A 19,276-nucleotide genomic window follows, 5' to 3' on the forward strand; every position below is an offset into this window, starting at 1 on the left:
TAGAAAGGAAATGAGACACAAATAATCAGAGACAAAAGAGACAGGAATAAAAAGGGAAAATCCCAAGGAATGAGAAAGAAATCTCAGACTATGTTAGTTTTTCATGTACATTAGACTATCTTCCAGGGTCTACTTTCTAACCAGAGAGGCAGTAAAGACAAAGCAATATTTTAATTTTCAGCTTCAGTGTATTTTTGATTTCATGAGCATTAAGACATTAAAAATTATATATATAACAGTTTTATATGGTAAAAATGCTTGAATATATAGTAAATTCATGATGACAGCTGAAGAACAAGTTATAGTTAGACTTGTCAAACCACTGGCTAATTCAACTATTTTTTTTTAATAGCCATGAGCCAGTTATACTACTGTCTTATACAGCAAACCTTCTTGATGAAAATAAAAACACATCACAGCAATATACAACCAAAGTGACAATGGTAAACATACATAAGCAGACATAAAGATACACATAGCTACAATACAGAGGCAGGTTTATGGGCTATGTAAGAAGTGCAAGATGGGTCCACTAAATTTCTAGTAGCAAAGACCTGACATGGGGGATCTGCCTTGTCCAAAAATATTTTAATTAGTTTGGTAGTGGGCTTTTCAATTGCCAAGAACTCTTGTGATCAAATGGTTATAATCTCGGCAAGGCAGGGTAATGTGAAAATTACTCGGATAAATACAGATGCACTTCTATTTTCTAATAAAATCTAGATCTGCGTATGGTGACTTGTTCCACTCGATTGCAAAAAGTTTTTAGACAGAAAGAAAAAAGAAAGAGAAAGAAAAGGAAACAGTAATGGAAGCAAGAATGAAAAATAAACAATATACAGACAGAATAAACAGATCTAGAACGGATGAATGGGCCTTTACCATAGACTGCTTTGAAACATGGACAAATGACCGCTCCCAGTAAGTGAAGCTATTACAAGTCAATCGCCCCCTGGTGGCTGGTTGCAATATAAGTCATAAACCCTTACCCTCCTTGTTAGTGGAAGGGACTTGAGAAAACAATTTATTTCAAAATTCAAGAAATCCAGTTCTAATTTCAATCAGTTTAGGTACATATTATAATGAGGATTTTTGTGTATGAGTAGTTCATTTTCTGCTAAGTTTGTATTTAATATATGCATTTTAGATCAGGGCTGGCCAATCCTGGTCCTTCAAGGGCCACTGTCCTGCTTGTTTTCCAACTATCCCTGCACTACCCACTGCTCATTACCAGGATCAGGTGTGTTCAGCCAATCAGAAGCTGGGGGATACCATTTCACTTTGTCTTCCTTCACTTCCACACTCATCTGAGATGTTATCTTCCAGGTTCTAATGGACTGAATACCCCTGATCCAGGTAATAAGCTGTAGGTAGAGCAGGGATAGTTCGAAAACAAGCAGGACAGTGGCCCACAAAGACCATGATTGGACACCCCTGTTTTAGATGCTTGACAGCTATGATTGGTGGACTGACCCGACAACTACTCCACAGACAAAATGCAAAAGGAAAACATGTTTGTGATAGTTTCTTCTTCTTCTTCTTGGACCTGTAAATTAAAGTGTTTCTGCATATTGCAATGCTGTAATTCATTTGAATCAAAAAGGGGGTGTGGGGGCGTGGCGGTCGAGGGGCACCCACCCCACTTTATCACTATTTGTGCACTCCTGTCGTTCACTGTGGCTGCATATAGGCTCCTCCCACCCTCAGCCCCGCCCTCAGGAGAGGCAAGAGAGACGGACTCTGCAGACACACACATACATATACACACACACACACACACACACACTCTCGTATACACAGAGTCAGTAAGCTTTTCCTCCCAGCCCTGCTGTGTCTTTAGTAACGGGACAAGTTTAAACCTCCGGGATATCAGTGTCGGCTCAGCTTTTCTTTCTCCTCCATGTGAACATCTCGACTCGGAGTGAGGTGAGTGTAGACATTCAGACATGTTGCCAGTTTTTATTTTTTATTTGGTGGACTGGTTGTAACTAAAAGAGGGGGGGCATTTTCCTCAGCAGGCAGGCAGGCAAGCAAGGAAGCAGGCAGGCAGGAGGAGAGGCACGTCCGACTCTTCTTGGAGCAGTTGTAGCTAGCTCACTTTCCGCCTTTTTGAGGGTCACCAAGCGGTTTAATAAGCTTTAAGTAGACCGTCGTTTCCGCTGCTGGCGCCTGTAGATTCAGCCGCACGGTTTGAGATTAGCACAGCGGCTTCAACATCCTTCCCGGGATGTTGCCATTACGCCGTAATGTTACACATGGCTTTTCCTGCAAAGCGTTACAACGTTTCTCTGCTACTTTGGGTGCTGGGACACTTGGGGCCAGTTTGAAATGGCTGGAGGCTTCAAGGCTGCAGGGATTTGTTTTTTTTGTTTTAGTTTTTTTACTTTGTAAGCCACCGTGCAGCATCGAGGAGAGCTCACCGAGGCTGTGAATGTTAAGGTTGTGTGAACTGAGGTTCCTTAAGGGAGAAGTGGTGTCTGGTTGTAAACTTTTGAATGGAAAATATCCGCACACCTACATTTTTCTGCCTTTTAATGTGGTTTGTGTGATTTAACGTGAATGACGCGGTGACTTAGGGTTGCTAGTGTGTGTTTATGTTCTCGAGTAATGTGTTGATAAATAGTTTTACCAGGCGAATCGAAGTTACTCATTTATTCAGCGTCAGACAGAAAAACAGAACAAAAACAAACAAACAGAAAAAGGTGAAACATGCATTTTATAATTCCCTTAGGGTCCAAGTTAAAATCCTCAACTTGCTTATTTTCTGCAGCCAGCTATCTAAAACTCAAACACAGAGTCGAAAAAAGGAAGAAACGCTTTGGGATTTCCTGCCTGTATCTATCTAAGTTACAACTATGAACAGACACAATCTCATGACACACATATCATGTTGTCCATACTGAATACATCATTCAAATATCCACAGTGTAGGCTGGAAACGTGAACCTCTCAGCTAGTGACATCAACAAAAGCTGCTCAGAGTCATGAGCTAGCAAACCTGGAGTCCAGTCAGTGAGGCAGGGCTGGAGCTGTGGGTTAGAGCACCTTTGACTTGATTTAAAAAAAAAACAAAACACTATAACATTTTGAGTTCGCTCGTTGCAAGAAGCATCTGCACTGCAAGGAAAGGGGATCTCAGAAGGCTTATGTCAAGAATTGTTGATTTGTGTAAAGGGATGCAGAATAATAAGTTGTTAGACATTCATGAATAAATATTTTCACAAATTCTCTGTGAATGGAGACAACTTACTAGTGTGGTTACTCTTGCTAGAAACAGGTGCCCAGCTGTCTCCAAACACATAAGGCTGATTGCTCATTGAATTAGAAAAGAAACTCATAATAACAGCTAAATATTTAAAAGACTCATTGGAGCTGGTTAATATCTCTGTTCGTGAGTCTACAAAATGGAAATCGCGGTGCATGAATGCATGGGGTGAGCCATGGAGGAAACCTATGATCTGCATAACAAACAATAAAACATAGCTGCATGCCTGAAGTTTGCTAGTGAACACCTTAACACTCCCCAGCATTGCTGGGAGAAGGACTAGGGAGGACCATGATTTTGGGCTGGGTTGCTGCTGGGCCTATACAGATTGCAGTCATTGCATTTCAAGGAATCGTACAGGATAATGTTGTGGGTGTCCTCCAGCTATAGCTCAGTAGAAGCTGTGTGATGCAGCAGGACAATGGCTGTAAACTTCAAAGTAAACCTTCAACAGAAGAGCTCAGACCTTGACCCATTGTAGATGCTGTGAAATGACCTCAGAGCTCTTTTCACACTAAACATCCTCAGAATATGACTGAGCTGAGGCAGTTCTGTAACGAAGAATGGTCTGAAATTTCTTCTCAGATTCACAACTAATAGAAGTGCTTATTTGAGTTTCTTGCTCCCCGAGGAGGTTTGACAAATTATTAAAGGTTCCCTTATTTTTTCCACCAGCACTGTGATTGTCAGAGGGTGTGTTCAATAAAGATATGACAGATATCAGTAGTTGTTTCTGTCTTATTAGCTTTAGCACATGACCACATTTTATGGCCATCTCTCACACTGTTAGAGGGCTGCAGCTAAAGATAATTTTTATTGTCATTTAGGTTAACAATTTATTTGTTCAGTCTGTAAAATGTCATCACAATTTCTATCACAATTTCCTGGAGAGAAAAGTGAAGTTTTTTTTGTCCAACCAAGAGTTCAAAATCTAAAGACATTCAGACTCCAGACATAGAGCGGTGTGAAACCCTCATCCTTGAGAACCCTGAAACAGTGATTGTCATAAAATAATAAAATGCTTAAATGATTAACTGATTGTCACACTGCTTGTGATTTTATTTTCTTTATAACGACCACTTGTTTCAGCACCGCAAAACAGACAATCGGTTTTACAGGCTCTGTTTCATGCTATTCTTCTCTCGTGTCTTATTGCACCGTCTCATGTTCACACACCGACAAACACAAAAGATGGAAACCATCATCTGCTTGTTTGTCTCACTTTTTGGGCCAGATGAATACTTGTTAAGGTAGGCGGTATACCTTTCTGGCTGTGTTGGCCTTTAAATGTTTAATGTGTGCAGGCATCCCAAGTGCTTTCTCCTGATGTTCCTCTCAGCATCTGCAATGGCTGTCTGCTCATGTAGGAAATGGTCTGCTAGAGAGAGACAGTGCAGTCTGCCTTCCTGCATACAAAGGTACTATACATGCACATGCTCATGTTAGAAAATGCAAGTGGTGTAGTATATGTGTGCAGGAAGACAGGCAAATACCTGAAACAAACTGGTGCATGTCTGCATCACAAACATCCAGATTGTGAGGTCTGGTTACATAAAAGTGCATGACAGAATGCACCGTGTCATGCAGCCATGGACAACTGCACAATGTGTCATTATTTTTTTTAGTTTATAAAGGGAGTTCTCATAGTGTAAAGAAGACACATTAAAAACAAACCCATAAGTCACTTCAGCCTAAGCTCTTAAAAATTTAGTCAGAAGCTTTTTTTTGATAATCGTTTAAGTCATTGATGCCAGCTGACACTGGGCACAGGCAAGGATACAACCTGGATATGTTGCTGATCCATCACAGGGCTGACTGCTGTAATCATTTACTTAGCAAAATGTCAAATATTTGCACTTTCTTATTTCTCAAATATGGATTCGATGGAGGATTTTATGTTTTTCTTTGTCACACCTGATGGCTAAGTGAATAACTTTGGATTTTGGACTGTTGATGAGATAAGACATTTAAGTCACTTTGACCTTTGGAAAACTTTATTGGTCATTTTCACAATATTCTGCCATTTTATTGGGGAAAAACATTAAAAATTTCTCCAACTAATCTATGTTGAAAATAGTGATTAGTTGCAGCTGCTATTGCAAGTAGGGTTTGGTTCCTATGACTGGGTCCAACAGATAAAATACCCGGCACTGTTACTGTAAGCACTGGTAAATCTTTGAGTTTCTACACTGGGAGCAAAATATAGATTTTACCTTATCAGCAAATATGAAATACATTGGAAAATCAGTTATTTCATAAGTCAGTTGGCACATAACTGCAATGATTTTGATAAATGCACGTATCTTTTAGGTTTGTTGTTTAAACAAAAAAAGCCAAACTTTCTTTCCGCAGGGTGTCAGTTGTGAGGATTAGCTTGCTTTGTCTGGTAAACTGCATTTTCAAGTTAAAATTGTGTAAATCTTAACCTTTAAATAGATGTTTGATTGGGAATTTTAATTCACGCTTTTGTCACACCTCGTTTAGACTATTGCAATGCACTTTATGCTGGGCTTAGTCAGACCTCCATTGCTTGGCAGCAATTAGTTAAAAGCGCTGCTGCTTGTCTTTTAACTGGAACACGTAAATATAACCACATTTCTCGAATCCTCCGATCTCTTTACTGGCTCCCATTGTGCTTCCGTATTGATTTTAAAATTCTTTTGTTTTTCAGTGCCTCCATGGTCTCGCCCCACAGTATCTGTCTGTCTTGCTACATCATTATACTCCATCACGTTCTCTTAGATCACCAGATCACTCCCTTAGTCGTCCCAGACACTAAAAGAAGAAGAGGTGGCCACGCTTTTTCTGTTTCAGGCCCTAAATTGTAGAATGAGTTGCCATTGCACATCAGGCAGGCTGATTCACTTCCTGTCTTTTGAATCCGTTCTGAAAATGCACCTTTTCTCTTTAGCTGTTAATTCAGTTTGAGATGTTGACTTTTACTGTTATTCCCACAACTGTTATTCTTATGACTTTCTTATTTTATGCTTGTTTTATGTTAGTCCGTTTTAATGTGTGCTCTATATAAGAGAGATATTTTCTCTTTTTATTTTTTCTTAATGTTGGTATACAGCACAGACCAGCTGTGTTGATTTTAAAGTGCTCTAGAAATAAAGTTGGATTGGATTGATCGATTGGAAAGGGTTCAGATTTAGTGTTCAAATTTCACTAAGCAACATGTTTTAGGAACATAAAGGCAGATTTGTTAAGCATCCTGTTATTTCTTGGTAAGTTTCTAGATGCTGATCTTTGATTCTGCCATTCAAAAAAGAATCATCTACTTCTAAGTCCTTTAATAGTATAATGCTGTGTTATCTGTATGCAGTGTATATTTGGAAAATCATGTACAGTAGCTTTTTCATACATTGGGGGAAAAAAAATATTGCAGTATCTAATAATGCACGCACACGTACATGTTAGCATTGCACGCACACGTACATGTTAGCATTGCACGCACACGTACATGTTAGCATTGCACGCACACGTACATGTTAGCATTGCACGCCAACATACAACCAGCAACTTGTCTGGTATTTTAGATGATAAATCATTAGGCTGCATACAGTGTAATGGCAAAATTAGATTCCTCTGAGTGTCTGAGTGAGCCGTCTTTGATCTCTTGAGGAGCCCCACTGCTCTCCTTCAGCATTCCCTCTTCACTGATGAGCTGCCTCCATAATATAGTCTATGTACTTTTGTACCATAACTGATGTTTAATTATTCCGACAGGGTGATTTGGCTGTTGCGTATAAAATATTGAAACTGAGGCATCCTGGGAGGCACACTGAAAGACACCAGCTCCACTTTATCCTTAAATTCAACTTGAGCTGTCTATGATGGGCATCAAAGCAATTCAACACATCCTCGCAGCTACCAAATAAGTTGTTTAAGGACATTTTTGCTTAAAAAACAACTTCTTTCTACCAGTCCCCACAGGAAGTTTGGTTCTTATGTTTGAATTGGAAATCTCTTTCTCGACCTCCTGCTGCTTAAGATGTCTTCTCTGAACCATGCCTGAAACCAGCATGCTTGCTTACTATTGAGAAGCGATTATACTAGATCAGCGTTCTGATTACAGCTAGCAACTGAGTGCTGCCTGCTAATCTGTGGTTTTAATACTCAGACAGGCAGATCTCAGGGCAGCTATCAAGGCTACTTAGAGGCATTCAAAGTCCACCGCCCCATTTCAGTTAAAGTTAAAATGTAGGTTTGGCTGGCAAGTTAATACTGTTATGGAGTTAAAATGGTCAAAGAAGGGCTGATTTCAAAATTAGTGGCAGTGCTTAGTTTTATTCTCCAGTTCATTGTTGGTTATTTTTCAGTTTTTTAATCATTGGGTTCACAAAATGTCCACCACAGTTTGAACAACAGGCACCAGAAGCTAAAAGTGTTATTTTGTGGAAAAATAACATAAAAGATGATTATCAAGATTATCATATTTTTTTTTTTTCTGCTAAATAATTAACTGATGAAATATCTGTGCTGTAGTATATTTGCATATGCATCTAAATTGTAGTATTCCCCAGAGTGTGCCTGTAGTGGTGTTTTTTGGCTGTGTGATCATAAGTGATCGGTGGATAACATGTTGAATCACCTGCTGATGGATGCTGGGATATCTGATTGCCCAGTGTGACCACGCATTGAGAGGATAAAACCATAAACACTGCTGTTCTGTAGAGATGCACTATGCCATCTCAATTGATGTACATATAGATGTCCATCAATCTATGTACATATAGATGTCCATCAATTATAGATGTTTGTGAGGCTCTTAGTCTGTAAATGTCTGGATCTTCAAATCAAATGTAGTATTTTATTTTGATGTTTCAGATAAGTTAGTAAAGATCACAGGCTCTTGTGACACTTCGCCTGCTTTTTAGAACTACATTACACCTGCATTTTTATTAAAGTGTATTTCGAAGCATTGACAAACAAGGATTGGGTGACACTGAGGATGTTATGATCATAGTATAGGGTTTGTATCTTAACTACTCAGCCTTTAGCCCCCACATGCCACAGGCACATCAATATATTTACTAAAAGAACAGAAATTAGAATTGATTGCAGTGCAGTTGCTGTAATCAATGGAGTAAATCTGTGTGGAGCATTGGTGTAGAATTGGCTTTAGTGAATGGGGAAATATGAGCCTCTAACCAATTGTAAACAGTGGCGCTTCCGAATGGGGAATCCATGGAATCCTTTCCTTTTTGCAGCCATTTTGCTAAGAAGCAAACTGGCCACTGCTAATTAGTGGTAGGCAATAAGATGAGATATGCCATCTGAGAATATAAATTTGAGATCTGGTATCTCTTCGTTGAGTACTTCTGGATGCATTAGGTAGCGTTGCAAATCAAACATCTGAATTGTTAATGAACAGTATTAGGTTTTTATAGGATTTTTGCATTAATGTGATGAAGTACTTTAATTTTGTTAGGTAACCGATTTGCTGGAGGAACAATAAAGACATTGCAGTATGGCTAATAGCAATTACTGAATTCTTTAAGAAAAACAATCTCCAAAATGAAATGTTCATAAAAAGACTGCTTTTCTTAGCTTATACAAAGTAGATTTTTGATTTTCCCTGTTGTAAAACCTGTCTGCAAACTCAGCTCCTTTTGAACTCCTGCCGTTAAACTATGCTAAAGTAAAACATGTATTTACAGGCTTTCATGCATATTGAATATCCTGTATGACTCATAGTGTTTGTACATACTTTACTGGGTTAATTTTGTATTTGCAGTTCATTGCGTGTTTCTGTGCTAAAGCCCAGCATCTCTTGCAGATGGTGCCTTTTAGAAGCAGACCAGCCAATCAGAGCCAGCGAAGCACCGTGAGCAGGAAGTGAGCTCATAGAGTTTGCGGCTTGCACTCTGTTCAGGAAGGCGTTTGACCAAGGGGGGCATTGTGAAGGTTTTTTCCTCACATTGTTGTGGAAAGCAGTGCGAGCCCCTGTGGTCTAGTTTGACTTTAGCAAATGGTTACTCCTGTGCACATTAAACTCTTAGATTTTTTTCCTTTTCCTATTGAAGTTATCAATGATAATGTAAAAAAAAGACTGTTGCTTCTGTTGCCATAAGACACTGCTTTCCAGCTGTTTTTCGTACATATCAGTAGTAAATAGATTGTACACATGATGCCCCAGAAAAATCTTTGAGTTTCTGTTAAGAGTTTCGTTTCCTGATGAGCAAAATGCCTTTTAGATTAGATGAACACAGCTGTTGGACTTCAAAGGCAAAATTGAGCCAACATCGAGAGTGTCGTTGAAACAGTCCGCCTGTGTGTGCGTGTGTGTATATGCATGCTTTTTGAAGGCTGGTTTTATGATTCCCCCCTCTTCTGTTTGAGATGAGCCCTTTAATGTTTGGTGTGCTCTGTCTTCCGTCTCTATGTGCACTCTGTACCCACTGGTCTAAAACTGACAGCATACTCTGGTGCTTGGTTGTGCCTGGTCATCCTGGGGCTGCAGCTGAGCTGTGTGTGTGTGTGTGTGTGTGTGTGTGTGTGTGTGTGTGTGTGTGTGTGTGTGTGCGTGCGTGTGCGCGCGCGTGCGTGTGCGTGTGTGTATGAATCAGTATTTTGCGGTTTGTGCTGTTTATGTTGTGTATGTTACGTCTTTATGTGCAAGTATTATATGTTTATCTTTTTTAAGGCACACACATACACACCATGCTTTGTTAATCTAATGAGTTTTACTTATTAGGGTTTTAAGATAATAAACTAGTGATAGCAGATGCGTTTCAGCTCTGATTTTTTGAGTGCAGGATCCCTCCTAAGTGTTAACAGTGGTATATATTTAAATATTGGTGAGGGAGTACAAGTTTGTCTGAAAGCCTCCTTTTAGGTATCTTCAAAAGAGAGTGTGTAAGTGTATTAGTGTCTAGACATGATGTTGCTGAGCCCTATCTGTGTTCTAACTTTCCTGCACCACTTGCAGCATTAATTTGCAGAAGAAATCCATGTATCCATGTGGTACAGAAAGGACAGCCTGTTTGTGTCCTTGTATTGCACTAGCAATGATACACTGAAATACTCACTTTCTACAGCTGCAGTTTAAAGTCCCTGCAGGGTTTTAGATCAGCTATCTCATTAACTCCATTATGGAAGTTATGTTATTTGGTCTGTTACTTTATCAGCTGGATGATAGCTTTCAATTGACATGGTTTCACTGTTACTGCTGAAAGTCTTTCTTTACAATGTGAAATAAGGCTTTGGGTAATCTTCCTACTTTTTTTTAATGAACTCCTGCAGAAGCTGAAACTAAAAAGTGACGCTCATCCCATAAATTACTGTGTATTATGCAGATCTATATTCAGATTCAGGTTTTTCTCACATTTCTCATATCACAGGTTATGGCACTGCATATGCTTGGCAGAGGTACAGATTGTGCTGTTTGGTCTGGCACTGGTTCAGCTAACCAGAAGGTAGCTAGAATAGAAAACCAGTAAGAACCTGGATTCTAATTTTGATTTAGAACCAATCGTTTCATTTTGATTTCATGTTCTTTGCATTATTTACTTCAAATACTCACAAAAGACCACTTAGTAGAGATAATGTGGAAATATCATAAAGGCTGACATGTAATGATTTAATAGTAACGCTGTTTTACAGTGAGTTTGTTTATTCTTAAACCAGAGTTGGTATTGATCCACCTCTAACCATGAAACTTTGCATTTACAATTATGTTGCACCAATCTATGATTACTCTTTTCTTATCAATGTGAAGTTGTTTACAACCACTGCCAGCATATTTCTCCATGTCTGATTAAGCATACTGTATGTTGACAAAGTTAACTGTAGTGTTAAATAGCAGAGATGAGACCATGGCTAAAGGATAAACATTGCATGGCATGTTACCCTAAGTCTTTTATCTCAAACTGTGCTACAACTCAATGTTATCATGGCATACTAATATATTTTTGTTTCTACTGGAAGTCCATAATGCATTATGGCAACCATGTCTCCTAAAAATGAAGTTCATATGCTACTTAACTGTCCAGACGCCTGTCTGTGGTTAGGTTTAGACAATAGAAGCAGTGCCTTCTGTAGCAAACCACATTAAAATCTTTCCCTAACCAAGCACTAAACATAACCATAAAAAAGATTTAACAATACTGTAGTTTCTAAAGTGGATGTCTTACCTCTTGATTGCATATTTTTCGTGGTGGGAAGTAAATGTTGACGTGAACATTAAGAAGTTTGGTTTCATTGTTTTTGTTTCATACCAAACACGTTAAATTAACATTTATTTATTATGGTAATAGAAAAGATAATATAGTCACAATTATGTATTCATTATTGCAAATTATTTGTAACTATTCCTAGAAGAGAGGGTTGGCTTTGACTATATGCAAACCATACCACATTTTTACAGGAGTTCATCTCTAGCTATGTGCAGTTCCTGGATGCTATTGGAAAAGTGTTCATATTTTTTGGCAAACTCTCTCAGGTTCAAAATAAACTGCTAGTGTGAAAACATGAAAAGTTAAAGCTGCAGAAATTAATCAGCCTTAAGAAAGCAGTTATTCAATCCAAACAAAAATTTCACTGTATAGTAAGTTATGACTGTATTTGTTGTGTGGGTACCACTCATTCATTTTACCTTCCTTTTGTTTATGGGAACGAACCCTATGTGACACACAGACTCACTTAGCTGAGAATCGCCAAACTGTCAAGCAGGATGAACAGACTGTGGAGATCAACTGTAGTTTCATCTTTTTGTCTGCCTCTGTCTGAATCTAGCAGACATAGACAGATTTTGTTGGGTACCGTAGTAAAATAAGAAATCAAAATGTACAGCTCTAACTCTGCCCATACCCACAGTTACTGGGGCAGTGCAGGCTCGCTGCGCACCCATCTTGGTTTAGCAGTGGATTAGAAGTGACACTTACTGCAGGCTGACTGAGTCTAAGCCTTGTTCACTCTGGCTGGGTCTTAGCCAGGGACTCAAACTATCATTAGGCAGTGAAATGACTCAACAGTGGGACAGAGCTCCAGAGAGAAAGAGAGAGTAGGCTAAAGAGGGAAAAAGAGTAGGAGGAACAATTTAGAAAAGAAACCTAAAAAGAGAGGATATTCCCGAATTTGCCTGGAGATAGAGTGAACTGGATAACTGCAGCGCAGTCGGGGGTGGGGGGGTAGTTAGAACCTGAAGGCCAGGGCGTGCTGTGGTCAAACCTTTTTATAAATAAACAGACAGATTGGTCTAAAATAAACATTCTGCTCATGTCAGTGTAGAGCAGATAGAGGAATAACCGCACCCAACACCAGACAGGACAGCAGGTCCTAAAACATGAGTTGCTGTTGTTGTGCAGAAAAGCTGGAGGCCAGGTTTTCTCAGCTTTAAGGTTGAAGCCTTTTGTAGAGTCTCGCACACAAGAAAATCTGCAGAAAAAAACCCGTTCAGACATATATACGTTTTAAAACTGAGTTAAGAGAAAGCAGATCAGCGCTGTGTCTTCCTGGGAAAGGAGTCTCAGAGGTCTGAATATATATTTTTTGAAAGCTATAAACCTGGTTGTCTCACTGCCACCTCATACCTGTTCAGCTGTAGCAGAAAGCAATAGGCTCACAGTGGGCAGGTGAAATAAAAGCTGTACATGTGTTTAAAAGCATCTTGAGGGATAAAAGGAACCATTACACAACAATGAAGATGACAAGCAAATGGAGAATACAGATTTGCATGACAGCCAAGCGGAGTGAAAAGAATAATGAAACTATATCAAAGTTAGCCTAATGGACAGTAATACAGGAATACAGATGGCTGAGTCTAGATGAGAAGACTTAAGCTGCTTATGCACAGGGAAGCTGCAATATTTCTGGCTAATATCTAGGCAAATTAGAAGTTGATTGTAGTTCAGGGGGTCACTCAGGTCTGGTCTTGATTGTATGGAAAAGTCTGTGCTGTGTCTTTCAACGCAAGTGTTATCTGTTGAATGTCGTTGAATGATGAGCCAGCATTAAAAGTTGCTGTTGAATGGTGTTGAACAGATCGTGCAGTATTTGGGTAAGACATGATATGTGCTCACAAGAATAGATAATGCAATAATATTAATAATGCAATAATGTTAGACAGTAGTAGTGTTTTAAAGTACTTATTTTTTTTGGTAGAGACAATGACAAACTAATAAAAATTCTTGCTGCTGGTTTCCTGCTGTAAAGCTGATCAAAACTTATAATGTGCAAAGAAGCAGTTAATGAACTTAGCAAACATGGATTTAAAATGGTCTTAAAAATGGTCTTTGTTTCATGAGGAAAATAATACTTTCAAAGTTGCATTTTGTAGGTGATTGATTTGTACATTGACAGAAAAGTAAGCTTAAAAGTACATAAGTAAAGTACAACTGTTGGACATGAATATAAGACATTTTCAGGTTATGGTTTAAGCAGAGAAGAGGCTCTACCTCTATCAGAATTACCTGTACAAATGGTAATAGGGATGATGTTTTTCTTTTTGGTCTTCTTGTGCTTGTACTAGTTTATTTTATGTGTTCACAAATTTTTCCTCTATAAGACTTAATTGACCGACTGAGTGTTTATAGGACTGACTCTGACCCGTTTGATCTGCTTTTGGTATTTTATGTGATAAAATACAGGCACGCTGAAAGTTGATTTATTTTAAAGGCTTCTAAAGCAGATCAGGCTTTCCCTATGAGAAATCTCAGTCTACATGATCAAAGATAACCCAGAAGATTACGATGTGTACATGAGGAGTGCTCACAAGCCTTCAGTTCACCCACTGCCTCCTGGGTAGTCTGAGTTGTCAACCTCCCTCTGACCTGCAGCTGACACTGTGGTAGCGTTGTGCTGGCATGGAAAATGTTTTTCTGTATATTTAACATTAAAACTTTAGCCTAGATTTGAATTACTTTGAACATCTCTTTTTATTACTTGTCAATAATTTCGTACAGTCGTTTGACTGTGTGGTTTGTGGCACATGTTTTCAGCTACGCTTCCATTTATTTACATCTGTCTTCACGTTCTTTCCATCCTGGGCAGATAGATGATTGTGAGATGAAGATGAATCAGTTTGAGGTGAGACCTGGAATAAAGTCAAACTTTGCTGTGAAGGTACAAGAACCTACTAAGGGACATACAAAGCATTTTTGTTGTTGTTTCCCTGTGATTTAACTGCCATATGTCCATGAGGTTTGTTTGTTTTTTTTTTTTGTGTTTTTTTTTTAAGTAAAGGTGTCACATAATATCTGCTGTTGTTTTCATTCCATTTTAGATGCAGTATTGGATGCCTGTCCATGTAATGATTGGTGATATGTGCATGTGTCCTTAGATGAGGCTGTCAAGCCTTTAGAAGCTTTATTGGACTTGATGAAAGTAGAATGCCAACATCTCTTGCCTTGTTCAGTCTTTTATAAGATGAAGTATATTTAGCATTTTTTGTGGCACTTCCTCCGTTTGCTCAAAACACAAAACAAGATGAAAAAACACAGCAACAAGAGAAACCTAAAATAGACAAACATGATGATTTGGGTAGAAACATGCAACAATAAGGAAAGTGGAGGAAAAACTAGGAAATACAAGAATTTCAATCTAGTCCAATATTGTTTCTTTTAGTGTCCATGCAGATTTCTGAAATATAAAGAATTTTTATTAGATCTGATTATGTACAACTTAGTGGGTGTTTTTTTGTTTTTTTTTTCATCTCCATCTTTAAACATCATTGGGAAAATAAAATGTTTCAGATTGTAATTGGTTGGCCATTTGCTTGCCCCCTTGATTTGATTGCTTTAAACCTCTTTTCGATTGATCTGAGGCCTCAATTTGTCTCTCACCTGCTGCTGTTGCTGGTCTTGGCTGCAGGGAGTTCTGGTTTTGTCCAGCTAATTTAAATAGTGGATTAAAGACAATACAGTGGTCGAACTGTTGGTACAGTTTTGACATGACTGTGAATTAGGGAAGTAGGGATTATAATGTGGACTGTGTAGTGTCAGGGGTGTTGTGTTGCAGTGATTATGTTTACCTAACATATTGGTCAGTAGGCCCTGCGGGATCAGTTCTGGTAGAGAAACACAGATTTACTGCAACATTGCTAGCCTCGTATTTACAAGCATCAAGTAAATGGCTTACATTGAAATAAGATCATGAAACTTGGTTGCTCATAGGTCGAGTTGAGCTTATTGGTTTGTTTTTTTTTTGTATAATAAATTACCTTTGGCCACAATAACTAGAGCTACCAAATAGTTGTTAATGCCTTTCTGGTGCTGATGTACAATGAGCTGTTTACCACTGCCCTGGATCATTACAACAGGGGAGAGAATGACCCAGAATCAGGCTGACCTGAGTGCTTTAAATCAGCGCTCCAGGAAATAAATTCTCTTCCTACCAACACACCCACTGCCAACTAGGGCAAGTAATCCAGACAGAATAAAAATGTCCTCTTAGAGGACGCCAAGGGAGAGAGCAATGAATGAGTAAAGACATGGTAGGCTGAGACAGAAAGGAAGGAAGACATAAAGAGAGTTGGATTGTTCACCGGATGAATAGAGAGGTATGCTGCTGCCACAACGTACAGTTGATTGCCTTATGACACAAGATGAGTTATTGCATGGAAACGGATCTGAGCTCTAATGTATAAAAACTGTCAGGGAAGACACAATGCGATCTCTGATTATATTTCACCAAAAGTGCCTGGAGTTTAGAGTCGGCAATTTGTGGTGTTCCAGTCAGTCACTATAACTGAGGGCACCAGTTGCTTTGTTTGACTAAAAACTTCTATTGAAGCATTTTCTTCAGTTTAAAACGAGTCTCAAACCAGATGTGTCCGTCTGACTGAGCGAGGAGCTCCATGGCCCAGTGAAGCCTGTTCTCTTTTCTGTTTATCTGTGTATACACAGCAGCAGCTGCTACTCTGCTTTTTCTTTCCACTCCCCTGGTCCCCTGTGCCATCGAGGAAGGTTTCTTCTTTTTATTGAGTTTTTGTCTAAAACTGCTGCTGTTGGTACAGAGAAGGCTGAGACTGACATCAATATCATAATACAACATGAAATGGTGACAGAGCTGTTCATACCTTTAGAGAGAAACTAAAATGAAAGACAAGGAAATATCTCTAAGAAATCATCAAATGTTTAACAAATGAGCATATTTGAAACAAATGATTGCACTGTTGTGCTGATTTAGGGGCACTCAAAATGATTTTTACATGTTCATTTCCACATCTGTTAGAGAACAAAAGAAAAACATGCTTCCGAGTCAGAGAACATATGAGATGCACATGAAAACCTTGCAGATGATAAATGAAAACAAAACACATTAAAATATTAACATACAATCTGCATGATTACTGTGTATAGCATTAATGCAATATCTTGCATAAATAATGTTTTATAGACATTAGAACAAATGCATGTGCCTCACAGATATTTGCAATACTGGAAAATTAATATACAATTACAAAAGACATGAAATAAAATAAATTCTGAACATTTTTTAAACTCTGGATTTAATTCGGTGTGTGGATAAACCTGCAGGATAAGTTACAGCTCTATGCAGAATGTCCATCCAACCATCACCTATATCCACTTACTCCTAACCAGGGTCACAGGGATCTGCTGGAGCCTATCTCAGCTCTCTTAGGGTGAAAGGCAGGGGCACACCCTGGACAGGTCACCAGTTATGCAGAATGTATGTATCTAAAACAATGTTAAATATGTGCTGTATGCTCAGTTTCCAGTCTATTAGGAACACTAAGCTAAATCTAATGCAATCAAAGACAGTCATGTAATTAATCCTTGCTTCGTGAAGGTGATCAGCTTTGGTTTTTGTTCAGACTGTTTGGAGGCTGTGGTTTGTGCTGCTGCTGAACTGTACTGCTTTATATGGAGATACTGTTTATTAGTATAGTATAGTATTAGTGTATTACACTGCATTAGTTTTAGCTGTATGCAGTGCAGTGCAGTGTGTGTGTGTGTGTGTGTGTGTGTGTGTGCGCGCGTGTGCATGCGTGCATGTTTTCCTGGCTCTCCACACACAGACCTGTTTGACTAGTGACTGTAGCTTGACATGACCAGGGGTTGTGTTTTGGCTAATGGCTGAGGCTGTCGAAAGGTCAGATGTCACATCTAAGTGGAACAGTCAAAACCAACCGGTTCCTGTTTTAATTGCCATGTGCGGTGCTATTAGTCTTTTCGTGCAGTGTTTCCTTCAACATTGGCTCAGTTGCTAGTATGCTAGTATGGTAATTGGGGCACTGAGATAAAGGTAAAGTTTCTAAACAAAATGCTGTCAGATACGTTTGAGTTGCTGTCAGAGAATAATTCTGGATTATTAAGTTTTTTTTTCATGTTTTTTTTGTATTACAGTTTTCATAATATTTCTGACAAAAAAGAACAAAACCTACGTATAAAACATGTATTATTTAGGAATATATAGAAGATAAAATCATAACACTAAATGTATGAAATTTTTTATGCACAGTCTCCCAGACATTGATGGTGGTTTAAGTAATCTCGCTAAACTGTGGGCCTGTTTACAGCCTGTTTCACCGTCTGCTCGTGTTTCCCGCCCATGTTCCCATCAGTGGCATAGGGAGAAAAAAATAACATTTGGAGAGGCCTGGTAAATATGGACAGGCCTAGCTATTTTTATTTCTGATATGCAAAGAGTGGTCTGCTAATATGTCAGCGAGGCCATCACCTGCACCAACTGCACCGTCCCTTGTTATGGATCAGGTGTTCTCTTCAGTGCCTCTCGGTAATGAAATCAGAGCAGGTCTTCACTTTGCAAAAGCTGAATGAAAAAAAAGTAATTTCATTTCTTTCCTTGTGGCTATGTTGTTCACTTTAAACATGAAATTAGATTAAGTTCTTTCAGTGCAAATGTCTATACAAAATAATCCCATTGTAGTCCTCCAATTATGGTGTAAAAAGTTAAGTCAGTTTGAAAGTCAAGCTTGGCACAGCCATATAGCACTCAATACTGTTTCACAATAAGGCCCTGAAGAAATCCTGTAATAAATTTCTTTCTTTTATCCCAGTCAGACTATAGATTAAGGACCTTGAAGTGACACAAGGTTTGTGCAATTCTGAAGTGAATTGCTTGTATCTGCAGTGAATGATGTCCTGCCTCACTTGTACAACAGCTGTAACTCCTCCTACTCTCTGGCTGAGCGGTTCTGGTGGGCTTTTTAATCAGCTTGGCCCGCCTTTGGTATTAGTAGGTGATTAAATGAATTAGCAGGGCTTGGAGACATAAGCACTGGCCACTGGGAATAGGGTCTTAGGGTCTCAGCAGCTGAGGGGGTGGAAGGCCACGATGGGTCAGGATTGGGAACGATGGGGGGCAGGGGGTGTCAGGATGTTGATGGGAGGGGGTAGAGTGGAGGCACATGGTTTTATGTGTTTCTGCTGAGACCACAGTTTCACAAGCAGACATGTGTACACAGTGTACACCACACACTTCGTCATGACAGAGGGGTTTGTACAACTCACATGAACACACACAGATAAAATACAGTGTGAGGCATGCACACACGCATGCATACACACACAGAGTTTGAGATACACTGGGCCATTGTGTGTGTGACACTGCCGCCTCTGTGTCTCTGTGCGGAGTGTCCTGACACAGCACAGCACACGCCTCGTTGCTGCTAAATGTCATCCACTAATACTGACATTATTGGTGATGCAAAGTGGAGCGAGTGTGAGTGTTTATCTGTGTTTAAGAGTATTCATGTTAAAGTTAATTGCTACGAATTTATCATCGTTAGTCACTTTTTAAGTATAAATGTCATTTAGTGGTACCAGCTTCTTAAAAGTGGTTACTTTAAGCTGTTCTATTTATATTAATGCAAACTGAGAATCTTTGGGTTTTACACTATTGGTCACTCAAAACATTTTACATTTTTCAGTTTAAAGAATGATGGTCAGATACAACCATATTGTGCATCGTTGAGTGATTTTTATTTTTATTTTTTTAAATATTTTGTGTTTAAATTGTTTTGTTTTTAAATCTGCAGTCCATGAACATCCATTAGTCAGTTGTTTTCACCAGAGGGTTTTG

General features: G+C 39.0%; 1 protein-coding gene across 1 annotated transcript in view; it reads left to right on the forward strand.

Annotated features, from left to right (window-relative positions):
• The first annotated feature begins 1,777 nt into the window (after positions 1-1,777).
• ppp1r16b (protein phosphatase 1, regulatory subunit 16B) overlaps positions 1,778-19,276 on the forward strand; it is a 64,520-nt gene continuing 47,021 nt past the window's right edge. Inside the window, exon 1 of the mRNA XM_026307694.1 lies at positions 1,778-1,926. The gene's annotated coding sequence lies outside the window, so the exon portion shown is untranslated. The remainder of the gene's footprint in view (positions 1,927-19,276) is intronic.

This window comes from Mastacembelus armatus, chromosome 5, assembly GCF_900324485.2.
Source record: "Mastacembelus armatus chromosome 5, fMasArm1.2, whole genome shotgun sequence".
In the NCBI taxonomy this organism is placed as follows: Eukaryota; Metazoa; Chordata; class Actinopteri; order Synbranchiformes; family Mastacembelidae; genus Mastacembelus; species Mastacembelus armatus.